The sequence below is a fragment of the Anabrus simplex genome, chromosome 1 (genome assembly GCF_040414725.1).
Source record: "Anabrus simplex isolate iqAnaSimp1 chromosome 1, ASM4041472v1, whole genome shotgun sequence".
Classification (NCBI taxonomy): Eukaryota; Metazoa; Arthropoda; class Insecta; order Orthoptera; family Tettigoniidae; genus Anabrus; species Anabrus simplex.
In genome coordinates, this window is record NC_090265.1 from 723,796,926 (window position 1) to 723,823,637 (window position 26,712).

Consider the following 26,712-nt stretch of genomic DNA (forward strand, 5'->3'; position numbering starts at 1 on the left):
CCTCACAGCACATGCTGCACACTGCTGCCCTTCCTCACAGCACTTGCTGCACACTGCTGCCCTTCCTCACAGCACATGCTGCACACTGCTGACCTTTCACATAGCACATGCTGTAGACTGCTGCCCTTCCTCACAGCACTTGCTGCACACTGCTGCCCTTCCTCACAGCACATGCTGTAGACTGCTGCCCTTCCTCACAGCACATGCTGTAGACTGCTGCCCTTCCTCACAGCACATGCTGCACACTGCTGCCCTTCCTCACAGCACTTGCTGCACACTGCTGTCCTTCCTCACAGCACATGCTGTAGAATGCTGCCCTTCCTCACAGCACATGCTGCACACTGCTGCCCTTCCTCACAGCACATGCTGCACACTGCTGCCCTTCCTCACAGCACATGCTGCACACTGCTGCCCTTCCTCACAGCACATGCTGTAGACTGCTGCCCTTCCCTTCCTCACAGCACATGCTGCACACTGCTGCCCTTCCTCACAGCACATGCTGCACACTGCTGCCCTTCCTCACAGCACATGCTGCACACTGCTGCCCTTCCTCACAGCACATGCTGCACACTGCTGACCTTTTCACAGCACATGCTGCAGACTGCTGACCTTTCACACAGCACATGCTGTAGAATGCTGCCCTTCCTCACAGCACATGCTGCACACTGCTGCCCTTCCCTTCCTCACAGCACATGCTGCACACTGCTGACCTTTTCACAGCACATGCTGCAGACTGCTGACCTTTCACACAGCACATGCTGTAGAATGCTGCCCTTCCTCACAGCACATGCTGCACACTGCTGCCCTTCCTCACAGCACATGCTGCACACTGCTGCCCTTCCCTTCCTCACAGCACTTGCTGCACACTGCTGACCTTTCACACAGCACATGCTGTAGAATGCTGCCCTTCCTCACAGCACATGCTGCACACTGCTGACCTTTCACACAGCACATACTGTAGAATGCTGCCCTTCCTCACAGCACATGCTGCACACTACTGCCCTTCCTCACAGCACATGCTGCACACTGCTGCCCTTCCTCACAGCACATGCTGTAGAATGCTGCCCTTCCCTTCCTCACAGCACATGCTGCACACTGCTGCCCTTCCTCACAGCACATGTTGCACACTGCTGCCCTTCCTCACAGCACATGCTGCACACTGCTGCCCTTCCCTTCCTCACAGCACATGCTGCACACTGCTGCCCTTCCTCACAGCACATGCTGTAGACTGCTGCCCTTCCCTTCCTCACAGCACTTGCTGCAAACTGCTGTCCTTCCTCACAGCACATGCTGCAGACTGCTGACCTTCCTCACAGCACATGCTGTAGACTGCTGCCCTTCCTCACAGCACATGCTGCACACTGCTGCCCTTCCCTTCCTCACAGCACATGATGCACACTGCTGCCCTTCCTCACAGCACATGCTGTAGACTGCTGACCTTCCTCGCAGCACATGCTGCACACTGCTGCCCTTCCTCACAGCACATGCTGTAGACTGCTGCCCTTCCCTTCCTCACAGCACTTGCTGCACACTGCTGACCTTTCTCACAGCACATGCTGTAGACTGCTGCCCTTCCCTTCCTCACAGCACTTGCTGCACACTGCTGACCTTCCTCACAGCACATGCTGCACACTGCTGCCCTTCCTCACAGCACATGCTGTAGACTGCTGCCCTTCCCTTCCTCACAGCACATGCTGCACACTGCTGCCCTTCCTCACAGCACTTGCTGCGCACTGCTGACCTTTCTCACAGCACATGCTGCACACTGCTGCCCTTCCTCACAGCACATGCTGCAGACTGCTGACCTTCCTCACAGCACATGCTGCACACTGCTGCCCTTCCTCACAGCACATGCTGTAGAATGCTGACCTTTCTCACAGCACATGCTGCACACTGCTGCCCTTTCTCACAGCACATGCTGCACACTGCTGCCCTTCCTCACAGCACATGCTGTAGACTGCTGCCCTCCCCTTCCTCACAGCACATGCTGCACACTGCTGCCCTTCCTCACAGCACATGCTGCACACTGCTGCCCTTCCTCACAGCACATGCTGCACACTGCTGACCTTTCTCACAGCACATGCTGCACACTGCTGACCTTTCACATAGCACATGCTGCAGACTGCTGACCTTTCTCACAGCACATGCTGCAGACTGCTGACCTTTCACACAGCACTTGCTGCACACTGCTGCCCTTCCTCACAGCACTTGCTGCGCACTGCTGACCTTTCTCACAGCACATGCTGCACACTGCTGCCCTTCCTCACAGCACATGCTGCACACTGCTGCCCTTCCTCACAGCACATGCTGCACACTGCTGACCTTTCTCACAGCACATGCTGCACACTGCTGACCTTTCTCACAGCACATGCTGCACACTGCTGACCTTTCTCACAGCACATGCTGCACACTGCTGCCCTTCCTCACAGCACATGCTGCACACTGCTGCCCTTCCTCACAGCACTTGCTGCGCACTGCTGACCTTTCTCACAGCACATGCTGCACACTGCTGCCCTTCCTCACAGCACATGCTGCACACTGCTGCCCTTCCCTTCCTCACAGCACATGCTGCACACTGCTGCCCTTCCTCACAGCACATGCTGTAGACTGCTGCCCTTCCCTTCCTTACAGCACTTGCTGCACACTGCTGTCCTTCCTCACAGCACATACTGCACACTGCTGCCCTTCCTCACAGCACATGCTGCACACTGCTGCCCTTCCTCACAGCACATGCTGCACACTGCTGCCCTTCCTCACAGCACATGCTGCACACTGCTGACCTTCCTCACAGCACATGCTGCACACTGCTGCCCTTCCTCACAGCACATGCTGCAGACTGCTGCCCTTCCTCACAGCACTTGCTGCACACTGCTGCCCTTCCTCACAGCACTTGCTGCACACTGCTGCCCTTCCTCACAGCACTTGCTGCACACTGCTGCCCTTCCTCACAGCACTTGCTGCACACTGCTGCCCTTCCTCACAGCACATGCTGCGCACTGCTGACCTTTCTCACAGCACATGCTGTAGAATGCTGCCCTTCCTCACAGCACTTGCTGCGCACTGCTGACCTTTCTCACAGCACATGCTGTAGACTGCTGTCCTTCCTCACAGCACTTGCTGCACACTGCTGTCCTTCCTCACAGCACATGCTGCACACTGCTGCCCTTCCTCACAGCACTTGCTGCACACTGCTGTCCTTCCTCACAGCACTTGCTGTAGAATGCTGTCCTTCCTCACAGCACATGCTGCACACTGCTGTCCTTCCTCACAGCACATACTGCACACTGCTGTCCTTCCTCACAGCACATGCTGTAGACTGCTGTCCTTCCTCACAGCACTTGCTGCACACTGCTGTCCTTCCTCACAGCACATGCTGCACACTGCTGTCCTTTCTCACAGCACATGCTGTAGACTGCTGTCCTTCCTCACAGCACTTGCTGTAGACTGCTGTCCTTCCTCACAGCACATGCTGTAGACTGCTGTCCTTCCTCACAGCACATGCTGTAGACTGCTGTCCTTCCTCACAGCACATGCTGTAGAATGCTGCCCTTCCTCACAGCACATGCTGCACACTGGTGACCTTTCTCACAGCACATGCTGCACACTGCTGTCCTTCCTCAGAGCACATGCTGTAGAATGCTGCCCTTCCTCACAGCACATGCTGTAGAATGCTGTCCTTCCTCACAGCACATGCTGCGCACTGCTGACCTTTCTCACAGCACATGCTGTAGAATGCTGCCCTTCCTCACAGCACATGCTGCACACTGCTGACCTTTCTCACAGCACATGCTGCACACTGCTGTCCTTCCTCAGAGCACATGCTGTAGAATGCTGCCCTTCCTCACAGCACATGCTGTAGAATGCTGCCCTTCCTCACAGCACATGCTGCACACTGCTGTCCTTCCTCACAGCACATGCTGCACACTGCTGTCCTTCCTCACAGCACATGCTGCACACTGCTGCCCTTCCTCACAGCACATGCTGTAGAATGCTGCCCTTCCTCACAGCACATGCTGCACACTGCTGCCCTTCCTCACAGCACATGCTGTTGAATGCTGTCCTTCCTCACAGCACATGCTGCACACTGCTGCCCTTCCTCACAGCACTTGCTGTAGAATGCTGCCCTTCCTCACAGCACATGCTGCACACTGCTGTCCTTCCTCACAGCACATACTGCACACTGCTGTCCTTCCTCACAGCACGTGCTGTAGAATGCTGAGCTTTCTCACAGCACATGCTGTAGAATGCTGCCCTTCCTCACAGCACTTGCTGCACACTGCTGTCCTTCCTCACAGCACATGCTGCACACTGCTGCCCTTCCTCACAGCACATGCTGTAGAATGCTGCCCTTCCTCACAGCACATGCTGCACACTGCTGTCCTTCCTCACAGCACATGCTGCACACTGCTGTCCTTCCTCACAGCACTTGCTGCACACTGCTGTCCTTCCTCACAGCACTTGCTGCACACTGCTGTCCTTCCTCACAGCACATGCTGTAGAATGCTGCCCTTCCTCACAGCACATACTGCACACTGCTGCCCTTCCTCACAGCACATGCTGCACACTGCTGTCCTTCCTCACAGCACATGCTGTAGACTGCTGTCCTTCCTCACAGCACATGCTGCACACTGCTGCCCTTCCTCACAGCACATGCTGTAGGGTGCTGCCCTTCCTCACAGCACATGCTGTAGGCTGCTGCCCTTCCTCACAGCACATGCTGCACACTGCTGTCCTTCCTCACAGCACATACTGCACACTGCTGTCCTTCCTCACAGCACGTGCTGTAGAATGCTGACCTTTCTCACAGCACATGCTGTAGAATGCTGCCCTTCCTCACAGCACTTGCTGCACACTGCTGTCCTTCCTCACAGCACATGCTGCACACTGCTGCCCTTCCTCACAGCACATGCTGTAGAATGCTGTCCTTCCTCACAGCACATGCTGCACACTGCTGTCCTTCCTCACAGCACATGCTGTAGAATGCTGTCCTTCCTCACAGCACATGCTGCACACTGCTGTCCTTCCTCACAGCTCATGCTGTAGAATGCTGTCCTTCCTCACAGCGCATGCTGCACACTGCTGTCCTTCCTCACAGCACATGCTGTAGAATGCTGTCCTTCCTCACAGCACATGCTGCACACTGCTGTCCTTCCTCACAGCTCATGCTGTAGACTGCTGTCCTTCCTCACAGCGCATGCTGCACACTGCTGTCCTTCCTCACAGCACGTGCTGTAGACTGCTGTCCTTCCTCACAGCACATGCTGTAGAATGCTGTCCTTCCTCACAGCACTTGCTGCACACTGCTGTCCTTCCTCACAGCACATGCTGTAGACTGCTGTCCTTCCTCACAGCGCATGCTGCACACTGCTGTCCTTCCTCACAGCTCATGCTGTAGACTGCTGTCCTTCCTCACAGCACATGCTGCACACTGCTGTCCTTCCTCACAGCGCATGCTGTAGACTGCTGCCCTTCCTCACAGCACATGCTGTAGAATGCTGTCCTTCCTCAGAGCACATGCTGCACACTGCTGTCCTTCCTCACAGCACATGCTGTAGACTGCTGTCCTTCCTCACAGCACATGCTGTAGACTGCTGCCCTTCCTCACAGCACATGCTGTAGAATGCTGTCCTTCCTCACAGCACATGCTGCACACTGCTGTCCTTCCTCACAGCACATGCTGCACACTGCTGTCCTTCCTCACAGCACATGCTGTAGACTGCTGCCCTTCCTCACAGCACATGCTGTAGACTGCTGTCCTTCCTCACAGCACATGCTGCACACTGCTGTCCTTCCTCACAGCACATGCTGCACACTGCTGTCCTTCCTCACAGCACATGCTGTAGACTGCTGCCCTTCCTCACAGCACATGCTGTAGACTGCTGTCCTTCCTCACAGCACATGCTGCACACTGCTGTCCTTCCTCACAGCACATGCTGTAGACTGCTGTCCTTCCTCACAGTACATGCTGTGCACTGCTGCACGTGTCACTTGCTGTGACGTGTGAATCGATTAGCTGCAACGAGCGACATTTCTTCCTCATTTCCGCTAAGTATTTTTCGTCATAATTAAAGAAATAAAGGGAAGGAATTAGCTGAATGAACAAATTGGATTATACAAATGGTTTCTTTTAATAATTCGTAGTTTCGGGCGATTTTCGAAATAACTGTTAGGTTCTCCAGTCTGCCGAAACTTAAAAAAAATAAAAAAAAGTCAGGTGGCTGAAATCGTATATCTTTCTTCCCCTCAAAGTGGAGGACGACTGCGCCCCTCTCCCCGCTATCACCGCTAGAGGTCTGGACGTCCATTTCTTGGCAAGTCTTGTATAGAGTTAGTAGCGTAATACCTGTCTATTGTAAACTGCACTGTCGACAAGCTCTCAGATCTCCCGTAAAGATTTATATTTATTGTGGAGTCTAATAACAAACTTGTGCTCCGCTTGATTGGGTTCTTTTCCCTTAGGACTCATATTGATACCTCTTTACAATCGCACCTACATACACCGCTGAAGTCGACTCCGGACTGAACAACTGCTTGTCGAACGAGTTTTCGCCGTGTGGGAACTGCGCATACAACCCTGTTTACAGAATGGTTGATGTCTGTACGAATATTTATGAAACGATAGCTGTTTGTGTTTCTTGACATTATGTCTTTAATATCAGAGATTGTACTGTATATACTTTTTTGTTCAAATCTTAGATTTATAAAAATAAAGGAATGTATCGTTTTGTAATACAATCAGTCCTATTAGAGTTGGGTCGATCATGAACTAAGTAGTTCATCTGAACGACTCGTTTATTTGAAATGGTTTGAGTTCGTTCAAATATTTTGAACAGGTCGTTCACGCGAGCATACAGCATGTTAGAGGACGGAGACCTGAGCAAGCACCATCTGTTGTAAAATGTACGTACTAGCTCGCGCCGCTAGTGCTGTTGCTACGATAGTTCATAATAAACTACCTCGTTCATTTGAACGACTTCGTTCATTGAACGAAGTGCCGCGAGAGTTGTTTCCATGATGACAGCACAAATGAACTACCTCTCCATTTGAACGACAAAATAAGTTCGCACGCGAATGGCCAATGGCGTGCCGTATTAATGGTCACATGACAGCACATCTCTCACACTTCTCAACTGAGGGAGGAAGAGTTATGGATTATTAGAAAGCTTATCTGTCTGTCTGTCTCTCTTAGATACCATTTCTTCACTTAGGCAAACTGGCGGCGGCATTGGGTAGCTGTTTTCTGTTCGTGCTCATAATAAACTAACTCGTTCATTTGAACGACTCAAGGCGACGAACGGTATCGAATGAACTAGTTCAAGCAAATGAACTAACTGGACCCATCCCTACCTATTACTCTAGCCCCAACAAGTACCGCATAGCAGCTGACTCAATGCTACACACCATCAGCACAGGTGTACGAATACTTATGACTAGGTCCCGGGTTTCCATGCAAATGCATGTTTTTAAATTAGTTACACTTCTCAAACTTTGCAAATATTCATTTTATGGCTTAACAATTCCAAATAACCGTTCTTTTTTCCGTGCATGTTTGCATGTTTTGGCCCATTTAGGAGGAAATTCATGCATAATGCATATTTGGAAGATTTTGGATTTAATAGCGAATATTTGGACGTTTAAATAGCAAAATATGACTCTTCTTCTGAATTTGTTACATATATGTTGTTAACTTACATGCTGGTGCCTTTTCTGAATGTTAGTTTGTAGAATTTGGGACAAGTTTTCCACGTTATAGACTACAGTATGTCTACCTGGGTATTACTGAGAGACGGGGAGGATGCATTCCTGGCATCCTATGTGACAACCAAAGTTAGTAGCCTACATACGGTAGAGGTCCTATAATTAATTTAACCACTTTCTTATCTGTTGCTTGATTAAAAAATCCTCAACCTACAACAATTCCTTCACTGTTGTGGCCAGCCGTGAATGGAACTTCCTTCTGCAGCAGGTCAGAGGGATATCAAATCACGGAAGATTTAAAAGTATGTGTTCAAAATATCTCTATGAAACGAGCTCCTAGTGCAACACTCTTCTTCTTCTTCTTCTTCGTTTTTTCTTTCTTCTCCTCCTCATGGTCCTTCTTATTCTTCTTTGTTTTCTTCTCCCCATGTTTCTTCTTCTTCTTCTTATTCAATAGTGTTAGAAAGTACTCAGCTGTGGTTTCCCGCATAGTTATCCTTATCCCTATCCCCATTTTGCAATGCTTTTCACCCACAGTAAACCATTCGTCAATGTGATATATTTCTGGAATTGGATAAAATTAATTGTAAATATTAATAGCTTTATCTATATTCTTATTCTTATTCTTATTCTTATTCTTCTTATTATTATTATAATTCGTTTTATTGTTGTATGTTAATTTCTTCGCAGGAAGCAAAATGTTAATTTATATTGTGTACTATAATACTTATTTTTATATACAGCAGGATAGCATAGTACCATAGTAATTTGTTTCAGTCTCTTTTTTTTCATTTATTCAGTATTTTATATGTTTTTATGTTATTTATGTATTTCACTGGTTAAGTGTAAGACAGGGACTCGTGTCCCTGACTTTGCCAGTTAAAATAAATCATATCTATCTATCCATCTATCTAAGTCGGAAGGCCCCACGTCGATCTCTAATTCTTAGGAATAAGGTGTCCCAGTTGTACATTGCTATAAATTGAACCGCAAATTGTTCATTACTCATTGACGGCTCATTTTTCGTCTATGTTAGATGAACAAACCAAAACTTGTGTCACACTTCTGTGACGCCACGTTACTGAGATAGCAGCTTACAGACCCTGGTTTTACATTGAACCCTCTTCCATTGTTATCCTGGATTTCCTACCCGGAACTCTTACTCGTCATACGTCTTTGTTATCGCAGCAGGGAATCGTTACCAGTTATTGAGGACATTCAAATGTGTCTGCAAACATCGCATGGAGAAGTAGCTGCAGCAGCTAGAGATAGGTCGAGCAAATTAATTCGTTCAAATCCTCGTTTTGAATTCGTCAAGCTTATAAAAGACGTATTGTGGCGAACATGCAAAAGACGTACAATTTGACCTCACTTTGTCCCAAATGTCTTTATTTAAGTATGCATCTGTCACTTCTTGTGATACCGAGCTCGATAGCTGCAGTCGCTTAAGTGCGGCCAGTATCCAGTATTCGGGAGATAGTAGGTTCGAACCCCACTGTCGGCAGCCCTGAAGATGGTGTTCCGTGGTTACCCATTTTCACACCAGGCAAATGCTGGGGCTGTACCTTAATTAAGGCCACGGCAGCTTCCTTCCCACTCCTAGCCCTTTCCTGTCCCATCGTCGCCATAAGACCTATCTGTGTCGGTGCGACGTAAAACAACTAGCAAAAAGAAAAACAAAAAAACTTCTTGTGATGTAGGAAAGATCATTTTCTGTGTCGAATAATAAATTCCATTTTATTATTAATGTTTTACCGTATGATAGTTCATGAATGCATGCATATTTTGAGATTTGATAGTGCATGGAAATTCGGGCTCTACTTATGACATTAACTGCTTCCATGGTTGTACGCTTTCCTGTGTAGCGGAGAGTACGATGTATTTGTATCAAATGCATCCCTAGTTTATCGCCTCTGTAATGGAGTAAGATTATCGCATGTCATAGCTGAGGTGTTTCAATCAACATGATAACTGCGGGCGAGCAGCTTAACGCGCGGCTAAGCGGTCTCACACTGCTGTGACTACACCCAACTCGTGATGGGCTATTATTACAATTAGCGCACCGGCGTAACGACGGACAAACGCCGCGCAGACACTGACATCATCAAACATGCTAAGGTTACCTTCTATCCGTTCATTATGAAAATTATCATTTTTTTCACTATATATTTTTCAAAAGACATCCGTTCATAAACCGTGAATGACCACAGGGATCTTCATTTTTATGCAGCCCTCCATGCCACCCTCTCCTGTGCCAACATTTTCATTTCCACGTAACTGCTCCATCCTACATTTGCTCTAATCTGCTTGTCATATTCATACCTTGGTCTACCTCTACCGTTCTTACCACCTACACTTCCTTCAAAAGCCAACTGCACAAGTCCTGAGTGTCTTAAGATGTGTCCCATCATTCTATCTTCTGGTCAAATATAGTCAAATCGATCTCCTCTCACCAGTTCGGTTCAGTATCTCTTCATTCGTAATTTGATCTACCCAATTTAGCTTCAGCATTCTCCTGTGACACAACATTTCGAAAGCTTCTATTCTATTTCTTTCTGAGCTAGTTATCGTCCATGTTTCACTTCCATACAATGCCACGCTCCAGACGAAAGTGTTCAAAAATGTCTTCCCAATTCCTATATCAATGTTGGAAGTGAAACTTTTTTTTGAATAAAGGTCTTCTTTGCTAGTGCTAGCCTGCATTTTATGTCCTTACTTCTGCTATCGTTAGTCATTTCACTACCCAAGTAACAATATTCATCTACTTCCCTTAAGACTTCATTTACCGAACGGGCTGGCCGTGCGGTTAGGGGCGCGCAGCTATGAGTTTGAATCCAGGAGATAATGGGTTCGAACCCCACTGTCGGCAACCTTGAAGATGATTTTCCGAGGTTTCTCATTTTCACACCAGGCAAATGCTGGGGCTGTACCTTAATTAAGGCCACGGCCGTTTCCTTCTCATTGCTTGGTCTTTCCTATCACATCGTCGCCAAAAGAGCTATCTGTGTCAGTGCGACGTAAAGCAAATAGTAAAAAGTAAGACTATTTCCTGATCTAATATTTCCTGCATCACCTGACTTCATTCGACTGCACTCCACTACGTTAGTTTTGGACTTATTTACTTTAATCTTGTACTCTTTGCCCGAGCCTTTGTCCATACCATTCAGCAATTTCTCCAGATCTTTTGAAGTCTCAGATAAAATAACAATATGGTCAGAAAATCTCAGGCTTTAAAATTCTTCTCTTCGGATTGTGATTCCCTTACTATATAAACATTGAAAAGGAGGGTGGGGGGAACTGGCACCTTGCCTCACTCGTTTCTGGATTGCTGCTTCTTTTTCAAAGCCCTTGATTCTTATCACTTCAGACTGATTTGTATACAGATTGTAAACAATTCTTCGTCCTCGGTATCTGATCCTGATCACCTTCTGAATCTCAAATAGCTTGGTCGAATCAACATTACCGAATGCCTTTTCTAGATCTACGATTGCCACGTACGAGGGCTTGTCCTTCTTGATTCGATCCTCTAAGATCAGACGTAGAGTCACGATTGCTTCACGTGTTCCTACATTTCTTCTGAAGCCAAACTCAGTTTCAATTTGTCTTTCCATTCTTCTGTAAATATATATTGTAATTATTGCACAAAAAGGAAACACTAAATGATTGATCATTTAGGAGTAATATAAGTGATGATTTAAAATGTCACCGAATACTTTAAAATGTACTGTGATACACATATTACGGATTTACTTTGCATATCCTCCGTACTTCATTCTAAAACTACCTTCTTCTAATCTTGTTGTCCCCGTACTGGCCGCCATCTTCATAAATCACCTGACTCGTCCGCTCCTATGATGTCAGTTATAACTCTTGTAATTACCAGAACGAGCTTACGTTCATTTACATACGTGCCACCTGCCTTACCCGGCAGGATTGGAAGAGAGTCCGATTAATGCTGGATGTGCAAGCATTCTTGGACTTCAACTGTCTTCAGGTGAGAAATAGAGAGAAAAATCATGTGATACATCTTCTCTTAATATTCTATTCTGTTCTATTCTATTCTTCGGGTTACTGATAAAGTTGGGGGAGTCATCGACTTATAGGATACTGTTTCACATTGTGTGTCGACGTGCTGCAGGTTTTTGAATTGCCTAGGCCTAATTCTGTCATTGCATCCGAACTGTTCTAACTTTTAACACATTATGGAATTCTTCGTGTGTTTAGGACCCATTGCTTCGTGTATCTAGTAAAATAAATGTGGTCGTGTCTTTAGGCATCCTAAATTCCTTCCTTCATTCCACACCCTATCCTATATTTTGGCATCGATTCATAGTGTACAGATCCATTGGATAGTTTTGTGTAACAATTTAAGAACTTTGCCAAGTCCATCGTTCGTGTAAGTACTTTCACTGAATTTGATTGTTGTTAAATTAATTATTTCGGTTGATCTTGTTAAATAATTAGCTTATTTTTTCCTAATTTAATATTGCACTTGTCATTTATTGTCCAAATATATTCCCCGTGGTATATTCGTGTTTGTAAAATTTCCGATAGAGATGTATACACATGTATAGGCTAGGTCAATTACTTAACTCAAATTGTCTTCACCACCTTTTTATTTTGTGAATGGAATCACCTAATCACTTGGGCTACAATTTTTGTGTAACTTATAATCTTAAACTCACATTGAAAATAGTTCCTGCAATTGTAAGTTTTTTTTAAGACGTCGAATTTCGGCCTGCCTATGAACAGCATTGAAAGAACAGTTTCCACCACCATACGTGGATCTGTACACATCATGAGATCTCATTTGTTCGGACCTCCATAATTTAGTAATTGATATTTCCGCTATATTTATATATGATAGAACATTCTGTATCCTGATACGCTTTAATTTGTCCATTGTGGCAACCCGTAGTACCATATCTGAAGTACTTATTTGATTATTGTTTGGTCGAAGGAGCTATACCAGATGAATGGAGAGTTGCTATAGTAGCCCCTGTGTATAAAGGAAAGGGTGATAGACATAAAGCTGAAAATTACAGGCCAGTAAGTTTGACATGCATTGTATGTAAGCTTTGGGAAGGCATTCTTTCTGATTATATTAGACATGTTTGTGAAATTAATAACTGGTTCGATAGAAGGCAATTAGGTTTTAGGAAAGGTTATTCCACTGAAGCTCAACTTGTAGGATTCCAGCAAGATATAGCAGATATCTTGGATTCTGGAGGTCAAATGGACTGTATCGCGATTGACATGTCTAAAGCATTTGATAGGGTGGATCATGGGAGACTACTGGCAAAAATGAGTGCAATTGGACTAGACAAAAGAGTGACTGAATGGGTTGCTATATTTCTAGAAAATAGATCACAGAGAGTTAGAGTAGGTGAAGCTTTGTCTGACCCTGTAATAGTTGAGAGGGGAGTTCCTCAGGGCAGTGTTATCGGACCTTTATGTTTTCTTATATATATAAATGATATGAGTAAAGGAGTGGAATAGGAGGTAAGGCTTTTTGCGGATGATGTTATTCTCTATAGAGTGATAAATAAGTTACAAGATTGTGAGCAACTGCAACGTGACCTCGAAAATGTTGTGAGATGGACAGCAGGCAATGGTATGTTGATAAACGGGATTAAAAGTCAGGTTGTGAGTTTCACAAATAGGAAAAGTCCTCTCAGTTTTAATTACTGCGTTGATGGGGTGAAAGTTCCTTTTGGGGATCATTGTAAGTATCTAGGTGTTAATATAAGGAAAGATCTTCACTGGGGTAATCACATAAATGGGATTGTAAATAAAGGGTACCGATCTCTACACATGGTTATGAGGGTGTTTAGGGGTTGTAGTAAGGATGTAAAGGAGAGTGCATATAAGTCTCTGGTAAGACCCCAACTAGAGTATGGTTCCAGTGTATGGGACCCTCACCAGGATTACCTGATTCAAGAACTGGAAAAAATCCAAAGAAAAGCAGCTCGATTTGTTCTGGGTGACTTCCGACAAAAGAGTAGCGTTACAAAAATGTTGCAATGTTTGGGTTGGGAAGAATTGAGAGAAAGAAGAAGAGCTGCTCGACTAAGTGGTATGTTCCGAGCTGTCAGCGGAGAGATGGCGTGGAATGACATTAGTAGACGAATAGGTTTGAATGGCGTTTATAAAAGTAGGAAAGATCACGATATGAAGATAAAGTTGGAATTCAAGAGGACAAACTGGGGCAAATATTCATTTATAGGAAGGGGAGTTAGGGATTGGAATAACTTACCAAGGGAGATGTTCAATAAATTTCCAATTTCTTTGAAATCATTTAGGAAAAGGCTAGGAAAGCAACAGATAGGGAATCTGCCACCTGGGCGACTGCCCTAAATGCAGATCAGTATTGATTGATTGATTGATTGATTGTAATTGCGGGAAGTCGTTGATTCGTTCAATATTGGAGTAAAAGTAACTGTTATCATTGAAACTCTCATTTTCTTTAATTTAACTATATTTATCGTTGCCACTCTCTACATTCCCGGAACTTTCGGGGGCTTATGATTTGATATTCCACTGCGTATGCCTATTACAATAACTGATTATTATTATTATTATTATTATTATTATTATTATTATTATTATTATTATTATTATTATTATTATTATTATTATTAGCTGTTCTATATTTTCGAACTCGAACTCGCCCCATTACCTCTTACAAAATTGTCCGCTATAATTTTTACAAAAGTCGTGTACTGGAATCAAAGCGTTTTCAATACATCCCACGTACGCTTAGGTACACTGCCTCTGCTTCCAAATAGCAGACCTACCACGGACATGGATATGACAGTGCAGGACTTCCCAGGCCTCGAAAACCTAATACTTTCGGGATTGTAAGACAACACGAATTGACCAAGCAAGGTCGAATACGAAAGATAATATTGAGCAACATGGCAAGAGTAAGTGGAAGCAGTGCCAGGAAACAGCTAAGAGAATAGTGGTCGCAACCTCCGTTCAAAGTATTCACAGGCCCTGGTCTCCTCTTTAAGTCACCTCTTACGACCGGCAGGGGTTGTCAGTTTGATAGAGACTACAATTTTGCAAGGAGATACCTGATTGAATAAAGCTATTCAACATGATGAAAAAACTCTTGATTTTTAACTACAGTTGTAGATGTAATATTCGAGTAAACTTCAGCTTAATTTTGGTAAGCATTGTCCAAAATATAGCCTGCCTCAGTGGTGTAGTGTTTAGCGTTATTCGCTGCCACCCCCAGGCCGGAGTTCGTTTCCAGACACTGCCACGAATTTTAAATGTGGTACGATTGCTGGAACTGGGTCCTCACGGCCTCGGGAGGTCAACTAAGTACAAGGGAGCGGGGTATAATTCCAATCTTAGCTATCCTCTAAGTGGTTTTCCGTGCTTTCGCACTTCTGGAAGATACCGTGATGGTATATAACTTAAGGCCACAGCCGCTTCCTTCCCTCTTCCTTCTCTATCCTTTCCAAAATTCCCATCCCCCGCAAGGTCCCTGTTCAGCATAGCAGGTAAGGCCGCCTCGGCGAGGTACAGGACCTCCTCCCCAGTTTCATCCCCGACCCAAAGTCTTACACTAGAGGACACTCCATTGAGGCGGTAGAGGTGGGAGTCCTCGCTGAGTCCGAGGAAAATCCAACCTTGAAGGTTAAACAGATTAAAGGAGAGAAAAGAAAGAATTAAACCTGTAACTTGGCATAAATTCATGAATGAAACAAGTAATCCGCTACAAATTCCCGTGCTGGTTTTTAATAATTTTTAATCCCTTCCTCCACATCTTTCAAAAGCATTATAGCACGATTCGCCCTCGCTCTCAGGATCATCTGCAGTCGACGGTGCACAGTACGTTTGAGGTGAGATGCAATTAAATTTGCGCATGGTTTCGCAGCATTCCACAATAGGGACATCAAGGCCTCTGCATTTTGTACCGGAGTTCGATACACAAGAGTTTTGAAATGCTCCCGCAATTACAAGTCTACAGTGTTTATGTCCGAAGAGTGCGGAGGCCAAAGAAGCATTTCCGGAACATGTCGATATATCATATTTTCTTCTTCTACACAAAAAGAATGTGTTCCGAAACGCTCAGGTACTATTTCAGAACACACTTCAATACCAAGTAAATTGTGCTACCAAATCATTCGCGACTGACCTCGTAGGAAAGAGACTTTAGAGTTCAATGTTAGATGACGCGGCTCTACTGTGCTGGTTGTTCTAAACTGTATATTACAGATCATTGCAACTCTAATTGTGGTCATATCCATCTGTAACAATCCCCCAAAATGTCTACATGCTACTTCATTTACCATTGCCGTCGACTTCTGCTTCGCTGCCATATTGCCAGCACCTCATCATGCTACTGAATGTCTCTTCGCTCACCGCGTCATCTTCACGTCACGAATACGTCATCTTCTGCCGACTTTTTCAAATATTTCCATATGACTCCAGAACGTTCCACATGCCCTATATATACTGAGACTTTCCGTCCTTTCCTCAGCTCAGTCTTGACTGTGGTGTGTGTGGAGGGCTCAACATCTCGCCGTACTGATCACGCGTTATTATCATCCTGCACCGTGGACTCTCAACAAGCTTACTACTAGATATTTTAACTGGATCGCTCGAAATTGGCTAAGAAAATCACCAGGAGATGAATCCGGACTCCTTAGATTTATAAACAGAGTGAAAGAGGCACGTCCCAAAAATAATAAAAAATAACACAGATCTGCGATTGATTTAAATGAAACACATTTATTAACACAAACTGGGAAGAAATCAGTCCAAGACTGGCATAAAAGAACAAATAAATGGGGATATGGGAAGTCAGCTACTCACATACATGACGCTGAACAACGGTGCAACAAAATAGAGTGTTACTCAATCTCATAATTATTTTGTATACCTCTAGGAAGCACGGCAGAGGAATCTGTTTTGTTATATAATATTTTTATCACCACACAGTGAGCACGGTGCTTAATATTAGATTCCAAAGTATTTCTTTATCGAAATAGGAAAAGTAATAATCCCGAGGTAGAAGGTAACGACCGTTTTACATCATCAGAATCTCTACACTCTTTTTTACTTTACAATCCCCACGGCGACTAAATCGCCAATAAAGTCAAAGTTGCCAACGAAATCAAGACCGGCTGAGAAGAACAATCATAGAACATAAAAGAGGAAGAAAAGGGTTCTTATAACTATAAGAAATAAATAAACACGCGGAAGAAAGGCGTAAAATGAGGTTAAATTTCATAACAAACAGATAAATCGACTAGGAAGACCAGAAATGAAAGTAAGACCAAGTGGGAACAATGATGATAATAATATACAATAACTAGGTACTGAAAAGTAGCATGGGCTCGGTAATCACACCACACTCACGCACACACTTAGAGAAAAGCATACGAAATATAAAGTACTACAGTACAATGGCACGACACACAACGACAAGATTCATGCAGCATAAAATGCTTCGGTCAACGGCTCATAAGTTCGATCTGAAAGTACAGATCAGAGACCTGGATTGCCGCAAAAGAGGCTTGGCACACCCAGTCCAAACACACAACCTAAACAACTTACTCGCCGCATAACACGTATTGATATCGTGCAGAAAGACAAACATGAATTATACAGTATCAGCGACAAAACACAAAGTAGAGCACGAACTCTAACTAAGACATCGAAGATAAAGAAAAATTAAAAGTCTCCAACCAAACACAGCAAGCAAACCCACCACACACATGAACGATCGGGCCGATGCTACCTTTCGATTTTAGCCGAAATGAGCTCACATAAGCAGACATGTAAAGGAGGGGAGGTAACGGAAAATAAGTCTGCAAAAAGATATAAAAGAAATAACACACAAAACTGGAGGCCTTCTTATAAACAGGCTAATATAATTATGGCAACCGAGAACGATAGGAAAAAACATCTCTCGAGAAGAAATAGTCGTAGTTCCGACTTCAAACTCTGAGAGTTGTACAGGATAACGTTTTAAAACGTTTAAATACCTTCAGTAATAGATGAAGGCCCACTACAAAGCACCGTCTCAATCTTATTTTTCTTTCTCGCCGTCTGACTGGCTCAACTTTTGTTTAGAGACACTAGGCGAGCAAAGACATTTGTTGGGACTTAGTTTCCCATAAGCCTTCAGGACCTGGCGCTTCTAGCTTCAATTCAATGGAGAGGTTTTCATTCCCCTCCTGGAGGGGAGGAGCGGGCACGTTAGAAGGTTACGCCTTCTCTCTGGCCAGGAGATTCGGCAGGTTTCCGGGTTTTCAGGGGTGACTGGTGGTAATGTTTGACTTGGTTGAGGAAGGTGAGGAGGGGATCTTTTAACTGTCAATGCTTTATTTCCTTTAATTGGTTACAATTTATATTATACAGTTGATAGTACAGTTCAGTTCATAATAATATCCCCACCGAATTCAAGCACTTAAAATCGCATGAGGTGGGCACACATTAATGCAAGCTGATTTTGATGCAATATGTTCTGTACAACTTAATTTAATTTTTAAACTAAAAAGTTTAGTAAACCAATGAAATATAGCCTCTTTGTTATTGTTTTGACATGCATTAAGTAAAATTTGAAGGTGGGGATATTATTTTGGACAGGACTGCGATATTGCCTGGATGAGAGGTACATTAATAGGTTACCAATGCGCTATACAGAGTTCATTACAATATTCTATCAAAACCAAACCCGATGGCGCAACAGCCCCGAAAGCCCATGGCCTACCAAGCGACCACTGCTCAGCCCGAAGCCCTACTGATTACGAGGTGTCATGTGGTTAGCACGACGGATCCTCTCGGCCGTTATTCTTGGCTTTCTAGACCGGGACCGCTATCTCACCCTCAGCAAGCTCTTAAATTTTAACCACGCAGGCTGAGTGGACCTCGAACCAGCCCTCAAATGCAGGTAAAAATCCATGATCTGACCGGGAATCGAACCCGAGTCACATGGGGAAGAAGCAGGCACGCTACCCCTACACCGCGGGACTGGGTATTACAATATTCTACAATACAATATATACATTTTACGGTATAATTAGTATCTACTGCAAAAATAGTGCAACACTAATACATATTTGGTTACAATGTAGTCACACACTGTTAGTTATATATACAGATGTTACTTGTGTCTTCTTCTAATGAATACAAAATTAATACTGATTTTGTCGCCGTGTGGAAAATAAATAAATAAATAAATAAATAAATAAATAAATAAATAAATAAATAAATAAATAAATAAATAAATAAATAAATAAATAAATAAATAAATAAATAAATAAATAAATAAATAAATAAATAAACAATACATATTTGTTTGCAATGAAGTTATATAGGTCTACAGGATTGTTTGCTTACAATATCGAAAATAAAACAAAACAAATAAAAATACTACATATTTGGTTGTCATGAAAGGATTTTTACAAACAGGATTGTTAGTCTCTACACCGGTATTTATACCTTGTGTGTTGTGTTGACCTTGTTACTGCATTACTGATGAGGGCACAGGGCAGGAGGACATCTGATGCAAAGTGGAGAATCATGAATATTGAAGGGGGAATGGTGAAGGCACGTGTGAGAATTCCCAAGGGTGTTGAGTATTATATTATTGCTATTGAGGGATGGGAGCTCGTGAGGATGGGGAGTTGGGGCTGGACAGTGTGAGGTGGTGTAATCGCAGACCTCAGTGAGCCATCACCTTAGGTCGAGAAAAGGGATCGGTATAGGTTAAAAGGTGTTGGGATGAAATGTGGGGAAGAGAGAGGTGGGCTAAATATCGAGGAGATTGAGTAGGAAGGGGTGATCACGGTCAGGGGCTGGTCGGTAAGCACTCTGTAATTGTTTGAGGATGTAGGAGTCTGGTTTTTATGGAAGTGAACTATATCATGGAGGTCCGAAGTCGAATAGCGGAATGGGAGCCTGGGGGCGTAGTGTACAGTGCGTCGTTCTATGGAAAGGAGTGGGTGATAGAGGTTAGGGTGTGATTTTGCCATGGCTGCCCAGGTGGTGAGTCTGTGGGTTAGAGAAGGTCTGACAAAGGACTTGTATGTTTGGTGGTGGAGGAGGATGAGGGAGGATTTTAGACACCACTCTGTGCCGGCCTGGCGGCTCACTAGTCAGGCACGGTTGGCCATTTTGGGTTTGAGGTGTTAGAAGTGGGGATGGAAGGTTAAGTGCTGGTCAAAAATGATGCCGAGGTATTTTGAGGTGGGTTGGGTGCGGATGCGGGTGCGGGTGCCCCGCAATTGAGATTGAGGTGGTCGGGATTTGCCGCGGTTGCGGATAGCTTGGCTTTTTTATCGGGATTTACGTAGTTTCAGGCTCCACCGATCGCACCAGGACAGGAAGGTGTTGAGGTAAGTTTGAGTGATTTGGGTGATGGTTTGGACTGTGTATAGTGGAGCCAGGATAGCTGTATCATCTGAAAACTTTAGTAGATGGTGGCGGAAAGTTGAGGGATATCTGCTACGAAGGGGACAAAGAGTAGCGGGGAGAAGAGCACGTGATGCAATTCAGAGTGTAAGGCTAGTTGGAAGTCGAAGGTGATTAAGAGCGTGGGATTAGCGCGGATTGTAGTTATTGGATACGGTTTGGATGAGACGGAGAATTTGGTGTATGGTGGATAGCTTGGGTCGGAAGCCAAATTGGAAGGGGGTAGGAGATGGTTAGATTGCAGGTGGGGGTGGATACTGGGGACCAGAATTGTATCCTGTATTTTGGCTAGGATTGTGATCAGGGTTATGGGACGGCAGGAGTCGAGTTCGGAAAATGGTTTACCAGATTTAGGGAACAGGAGCATTGTGGTATGTTTCCAGGAGGTGGTATAGAATCCTGTGCAAAGGGTGAAGGTGTAGGGGTCGGCCAGAAGGGTAAACAGGGGTGGCGGGGCATATCGGTTGTGGAGGTAGCTGGTTTTATCGAGACCGTGGGCTGTGCAATAGTATTTGAACAGGACTGATTGGATTTCGGTTGGTATGATGGGGGTATGTAATGGATGGTGGGAGAGGGTGTAAGTGTTTGAGGGAGTGAATGGTGGGGAATAATCTAGGGAAATATATGGTGGGGTATTGATGATGTCGAAGTCGGTGTCGAGGTGGATATTAAAGCTGTGGGAGAAATAGTGCGCGATGATTTCCAGTTTCTCCTCGGTGTTAGCAGGAGCTATGCCGTGATGCACTATTGGGTACTGGGAGATGGATTTAGTCCCGAGGAGGCTATTGAGCTTTCACCAGAATTTAGTGACATGGGCGTGGAGGGAGTTCATGTTAGTGCAAGTTCGAACCCAGGTTCAGTGAGAGTGGGCCGAAAGGTAGTTTCTAATTGTTCCGAGGGTGTTCCGGTGTACGCGAAAGAAGTAGAAGTCCAGGGTAGTCATGAATTCTCGAAGGTATGACTGGGAGAGTTTCTGAAGGCGGTGGAAGCGGGGGTGGGGTTAGTCGGAGTCGGGACGGTCAGTTTAGAGTGGTGGGGATGCTGGATTCTGAGGCGGAGGTTATGGCGGAAAGGATGAAGGTGCCGAGGGTATCGACGGAAGTTTGATCGGTGAGGGTGACAGGAAGATTCTCTAGGGCTTTGTTGAAATTAGTTTGGTAGGAAGACCAGTCGGCTTTGGTGAAATTAAGGATGTTGAATGGGGGAGTTGGGCGGGGGTTTGAGGATGGGATTTGGAGGAGGACTGGGAGGTTGTCGCTTCCTATGCTAGGGAGTAGTTGGATGTTGAGGATATGAGCTAATATGGCGTCTGGGGAGGTATTGGTGGCGGGAAGGGTATAGCCGGGTATACAGATTAGGGAACAGTGTCTGTCACTTAGGAGGGTTTGGAGATTGTTCATTTGACGGCGGGATCTGTAGGTGAGGTTCGGTTCGGGAAGTAGTAGGAAGTGGGGAAAGGTGTCGCTCAGGTAGGTTATGAAGTCTAGGGGAAGGGAGACATGAGACCGGTGGTATATGGTGGCTAGATGTAGGATACGGGAACGGAAGTACACTGTGATGACTATGGATTCTGGGAAAGAGAGTGGGTGTGGTGGGGCGTTGATGCGGATGGGGAGGGATGCGCGGGTGGCTATCGCGGATTCTCCCTGGTCTATGTCAAGCGGGTGGTCTGCTCTGTGAATAGTGAAGCCCGGAAGGTGGGCGGATTGATAAGGGCAGAGCATGGTTTCGTTGAAGAGGATGACGTGGGAGGAATATTAGGTGGCGAGGGATTTGAGGTGCAGGCATTTGGACTGGAAGAACTGGATATTAAGGAAAATGATGGATATGGGTTCCGGAGGCCGGGTTCTCATGTAGGGACAGAGTCCATGGTTAAACTAGGGTTTCGAGGCGGGTGAAGTGGAAGTGGGTGTTAAGGCCGGAGTGGGAGGTCTGGAAGTGGACGTTTAGGGTCTGGTTTGGGGCAGCCTGGAGTTGGGATAGGACTAAGGGGGCGGTGGTAGGGATGAATGTTAAGGAGGGAGATGATTATAAATCGGATGATATCTTCAAGTGTAGGGGTGGAAATAGGGATTCGGAATATAGGATGGGGGCATCGATGGTTCGGACAATGGCGACCCATTCGTGGCGGTTTTCAGGCGGTTGGGGGCGGGCTTTGCACTTGAAAGAGTAGGTGGAGTGGAATCTATTCAAGCCATCATATATTCTCATAACTTAGTGCATTTGGTGTGAATTTTATGCATGATTAGTGCATAAAAATTAGTTTTGGAATTGAAGCATCACGATTTCTGACTTCTGGAACGTTACGTGCAATATTCTCCGTCAACGCTTTACAGACTCTTTCATTACGTGCTGATCGTTTTTTGCTCGACGAGGTCCCGTTTCCCATCCCTGCGTGTGATGCCGCTTTCCTTCCCCCAATATAGGGTGCGTTATACCATGTAATTGTACTCGGGTATCTCATTTTATCTGAAATGTGTTTATTGTAATGGAACTTTTGTTACCATTTCAAGTTACAGATATTTCCTCAGTCTTAATTGAGGTCGTTTCTGCTACGCTAGTATATCGGTCCCCTTGCTTCTTGTTTGTAATTTGTTTGTTTAAAATACAATTGCTATTTATCTTGTTATCGATTCTTTTCATATCCTAATTTTGGATGCTTTGGGTTTCCACTTGTTGTTTATTAGTTCTTCTTCTTCATCTTGGTTACTTTTTCACTATGCTAAAATATGGTACTAATTTATATCTATTTGGATTTTATATTACGTTACAAATCGTTAGCTGAGGTAACGCGCGATGCCCCCATCCCGCACACATCAAATTACGTTCGAAGTACTTAACGTTTTTTGTCAGGGACTGGAGTCTGGGAAGAAGATCTATACAATTCTGGCCTGACATAAGTAAATAAAGAAGAAAGATTACATCGCTTGCAAGGAACAATGGAAACGAATTTAATGAATAATTTAAGAGGAGATGATATTAAAAATACGGATTTATAAGACCTAATGAAAGTTAAACAACTGGCCGGAGAAGGAACAGTTGCCACTAGGGACAAGAAGACGCACGGAAGAGAGCCTTTTGTTGAGCGCTGGACGGAAGATAGATAAATCGGTGAATTGCCTTCGCGTAAAACGGGTTGACTAATCTTCATGTTTTCATAATTAGAAGTAGTACAGCTCCTTACCGCAACACATGGCAACTCAGTACCACAAGTAAGATTAAATATGTGCAGCAGGTTATTTTTAAAACTAGCAACATAGCACACGGTCCTCCGGTGCCATCCTACAGTAGAACCGATTTGGAATTTATTTATTTATTTATTTATTTATTTATTTATGTATTTATTTATTTACTTATTTATTTATTTATTTATATATTTATTTATTTGACTTACGCAGTGGCGAAGTTAGGGTTCTTGGCTCTCTTTTACACTTAACAACATCAATTACAGATAATACATATATATACGAAAGAAACGTACTATTAAATAAAAAAAATAAAAAATAACAGATTTGTGGAACATATAATGAAGAATGAAAGCAAAACTCAACAAATAAAAATAATAAAAAGAGAAATCCAGAGCACAATAGTAGAAAAGGAAAGAGGAAATGACATGAGAAAGTTACATACAAATTGAAAAATATAAGTAATGCATAATCGGAACACAATACATAATAAATACCAGAAATACAAGTATGTCCGTAAACAGTGAGCTGTGTACGTGAGTTAAAGGCTAAATATTATGTACATCTACACTAAAACAATAATAACTTTTTTCTACTAGTGGCTTTACGTCGCACCGACACAGACAGGTCTTATGGCGACGATGGGATGGGAAAGGCCTAGGAGATGGAAGGAAATGACCATGGCCTTAGTTATGGTACAGCCCCAGCATTTGCCTGGTGTGGAAATGGGAAACCACGGAAAACCATCTTCAGGGCTGCCGACAGTGGGATTCGAACCCACTACCTCCCGGATGTGCCCCTGACCGCACGGCTAACTCGACCGGTAACAATAATACTAACCTAATATTAATTAGACTATAAGAAAAAACAGTGTTCTTCAGCTGTACAGTAAAATGACAATGTTGCTACCACCATCACACAACTTAACTCACGTCACCAATCACACAAAACAATCAGGGGTAAATTTTGATATTGACTTAGAGTTCCTGACAGCAGCTGGAAGTGAACTGCAAAGTCGTGACCCAGCCACAACGAAGGATCTATTATTCATTGAAGAGTGGTTGATGAGAACAGCAATAGAAGTGCCAGATCTAGTGCTATAATTATGGAATGAGGAAAATAAAAGGAATTTCGAAGAAATGTATTTGGGTAGATTTTCCTTAAGATTTCGTGAAATCAAAGTAAGTATGTGAAACTTTCGTCGCCTTTCGGATTTCAGCCAGGAAGGAGCTGCGCAGCTAGCGGTTATGTGAGCATCGTAATTCAAGCTGAAAACAAATCGAAGACCAGAGTTCAATGCTCATTGAAGTTTCATAGTTTGTTCACGGCTCGCATCAAGGAGGACAATGTCGTAATAATCAAGTATTGGTAGTATCGATGTTCGGAGAAGTTTTATCTTTAGGTCTTGTGACAGAATGTCCTTATGACATTTAAGAGAGTGTAGTGTCGCGTGCAACTTTATATATGTATTTTTTTCGTGGGTAGACCATTCAAGAGTATCATTCGGTCATACCTAGATTCTTCACTCCCTTACCGAACGTGATTACGGTTGCATTTAATGTCACCAGAGGATTATTTTCATTTTAATACATGGCGTTTAATAATTTCTGAGAACTGATTATAATTGTTTCAATTTTTTTTTTATAATTAAGCAGGAGAGAGTTTTCACTGGCAAACACACTGAATTGTTGAAGGTCAGAGTTATTATCTCTTATTCCGTTTTATATTAACGTGGAAAAAATCTATTATTTCTATTATACTTGATTTTAGAGGTTAATTTGGGTTATATATCCAAGATAATCTTGAACCTCAGCGTCATCTACCGGTAGTGTTTCAGTCAGTGAAGCATTGTATAGTTGACAAACTGTGCATCTTCGTTAAAACCTAAGGTAAGGTAAGGTAATGTAAGGTAAGGTAAGGGTATATTCTGCCCGAAGGCAGGTTCGAACCTCCGCAGAGGTGTGCCTGAGCCGGAGTTTACGTACGGTAGGGTGGCCAGTTCCTTTTCGCTCCTCCATTCCCTTACCCCCACCAACAGCGCGTGGCAACCCATCCAGATCTTGACCACGCCCAATGTTCCTTAACTGCCGAGATCTCACGGGATCCGGTGTTTCAACACGGCTACGGCCGTTCGCTTAAAACCTAAAGGCTGCAGAAATTGAAATTTATTTTTGTGGAATTGAATGTGTGTTAGGCAGACGCTATTGCGCGTTCATTATGCAGCCATAAGATTAAAGTAAAAATATACCGGGCTAGTTGGCCGTGCGGTTAGGGGTGCGCAGCTGTGAGCTTACGTCCGCGAAATAGTGGGATCGAATCCCATTGTCTGGGCTGCCGAAGATGGTTTTCCGTGGTTTCCCATATTCAAACCAGGCTAATGCTGGGGCTGCACCTTAATTAAGCCCACGGCCGATTTCTTCTCACTCCTAGGCCTTTTCTATCCCATCGTGGCTGTAACGCCTATCTGTCTTGGTGTGACGTAAAGAAAGATGTAAAAAAAAGTAAAAATAAATAGTAAAAACTTGCTTTAACGGAAAGTTTACCCTAAAATTCTCACAATATTTTGCTATTTGGTTGGTGCTTTTGTTAAGAGGAATTGAGGGATTAGGATAGGAAAGGTGAATTCATAAAATGTGAGTTTTGCAAGATAATAAAAAGTAGTGTCCGGCTCTGTGGTGTAGTGGTTAGTGTGATTAGCTGCCATCCCCCGAGGCCCGGGTTCGATTTCCGGCTCTGCCATGAAATTTGAAAAGTGGTATTAGGGCTGGAACGGGATCCACTCAGCCTCGGAAGGTCAACTGAGTAGAGGTGGGTTCGATTCCCACCTCAGCCATCCTGGAAGTGGTTTTCCGTGGTTTCCCACTTCTCGTCCAGGAAAATTCCGGGATGGTACCTAATTTAAGGCCACGGCCGCTTCCTTCCCTCTTCCTTGTCTATCCCTTCCAAACTTCCCATCTCCCTACAAGGCCCCTGTTCAGCATAGCAGGTGAGGCCACCTGGGCGAGGTACTGGTCATCCTCCCAGTTGTATCCCCAGACCCAGAGTCTGAAGCTCCAGGACACTGCCCTTGAGGCGGTAGAGGTAGAGGTGGGATTCCACCCTGAGGCTGAGGGAAAAACAGACCCTGGAGGTTAAACAGATTACGAACGAACGAATAAAAAATAGTCTTGCCAGCATTGTGAAGCGGATGTTACTGAACAAATTTCATGTAAGATCAAGGAGTAATCCACTTATCAGTTTAACACACACAGTTATGCTAATTATGTTTCAGGCGCAACTTATGTGATAAAACACATTATGAAAAATCACTGTCTAATCAGTTTGTCAGTTGACATGGTTCAAGCACAAATTTCAGGGTAGAAAGCAAGATAGTTTTCATCGGAGAAATCCT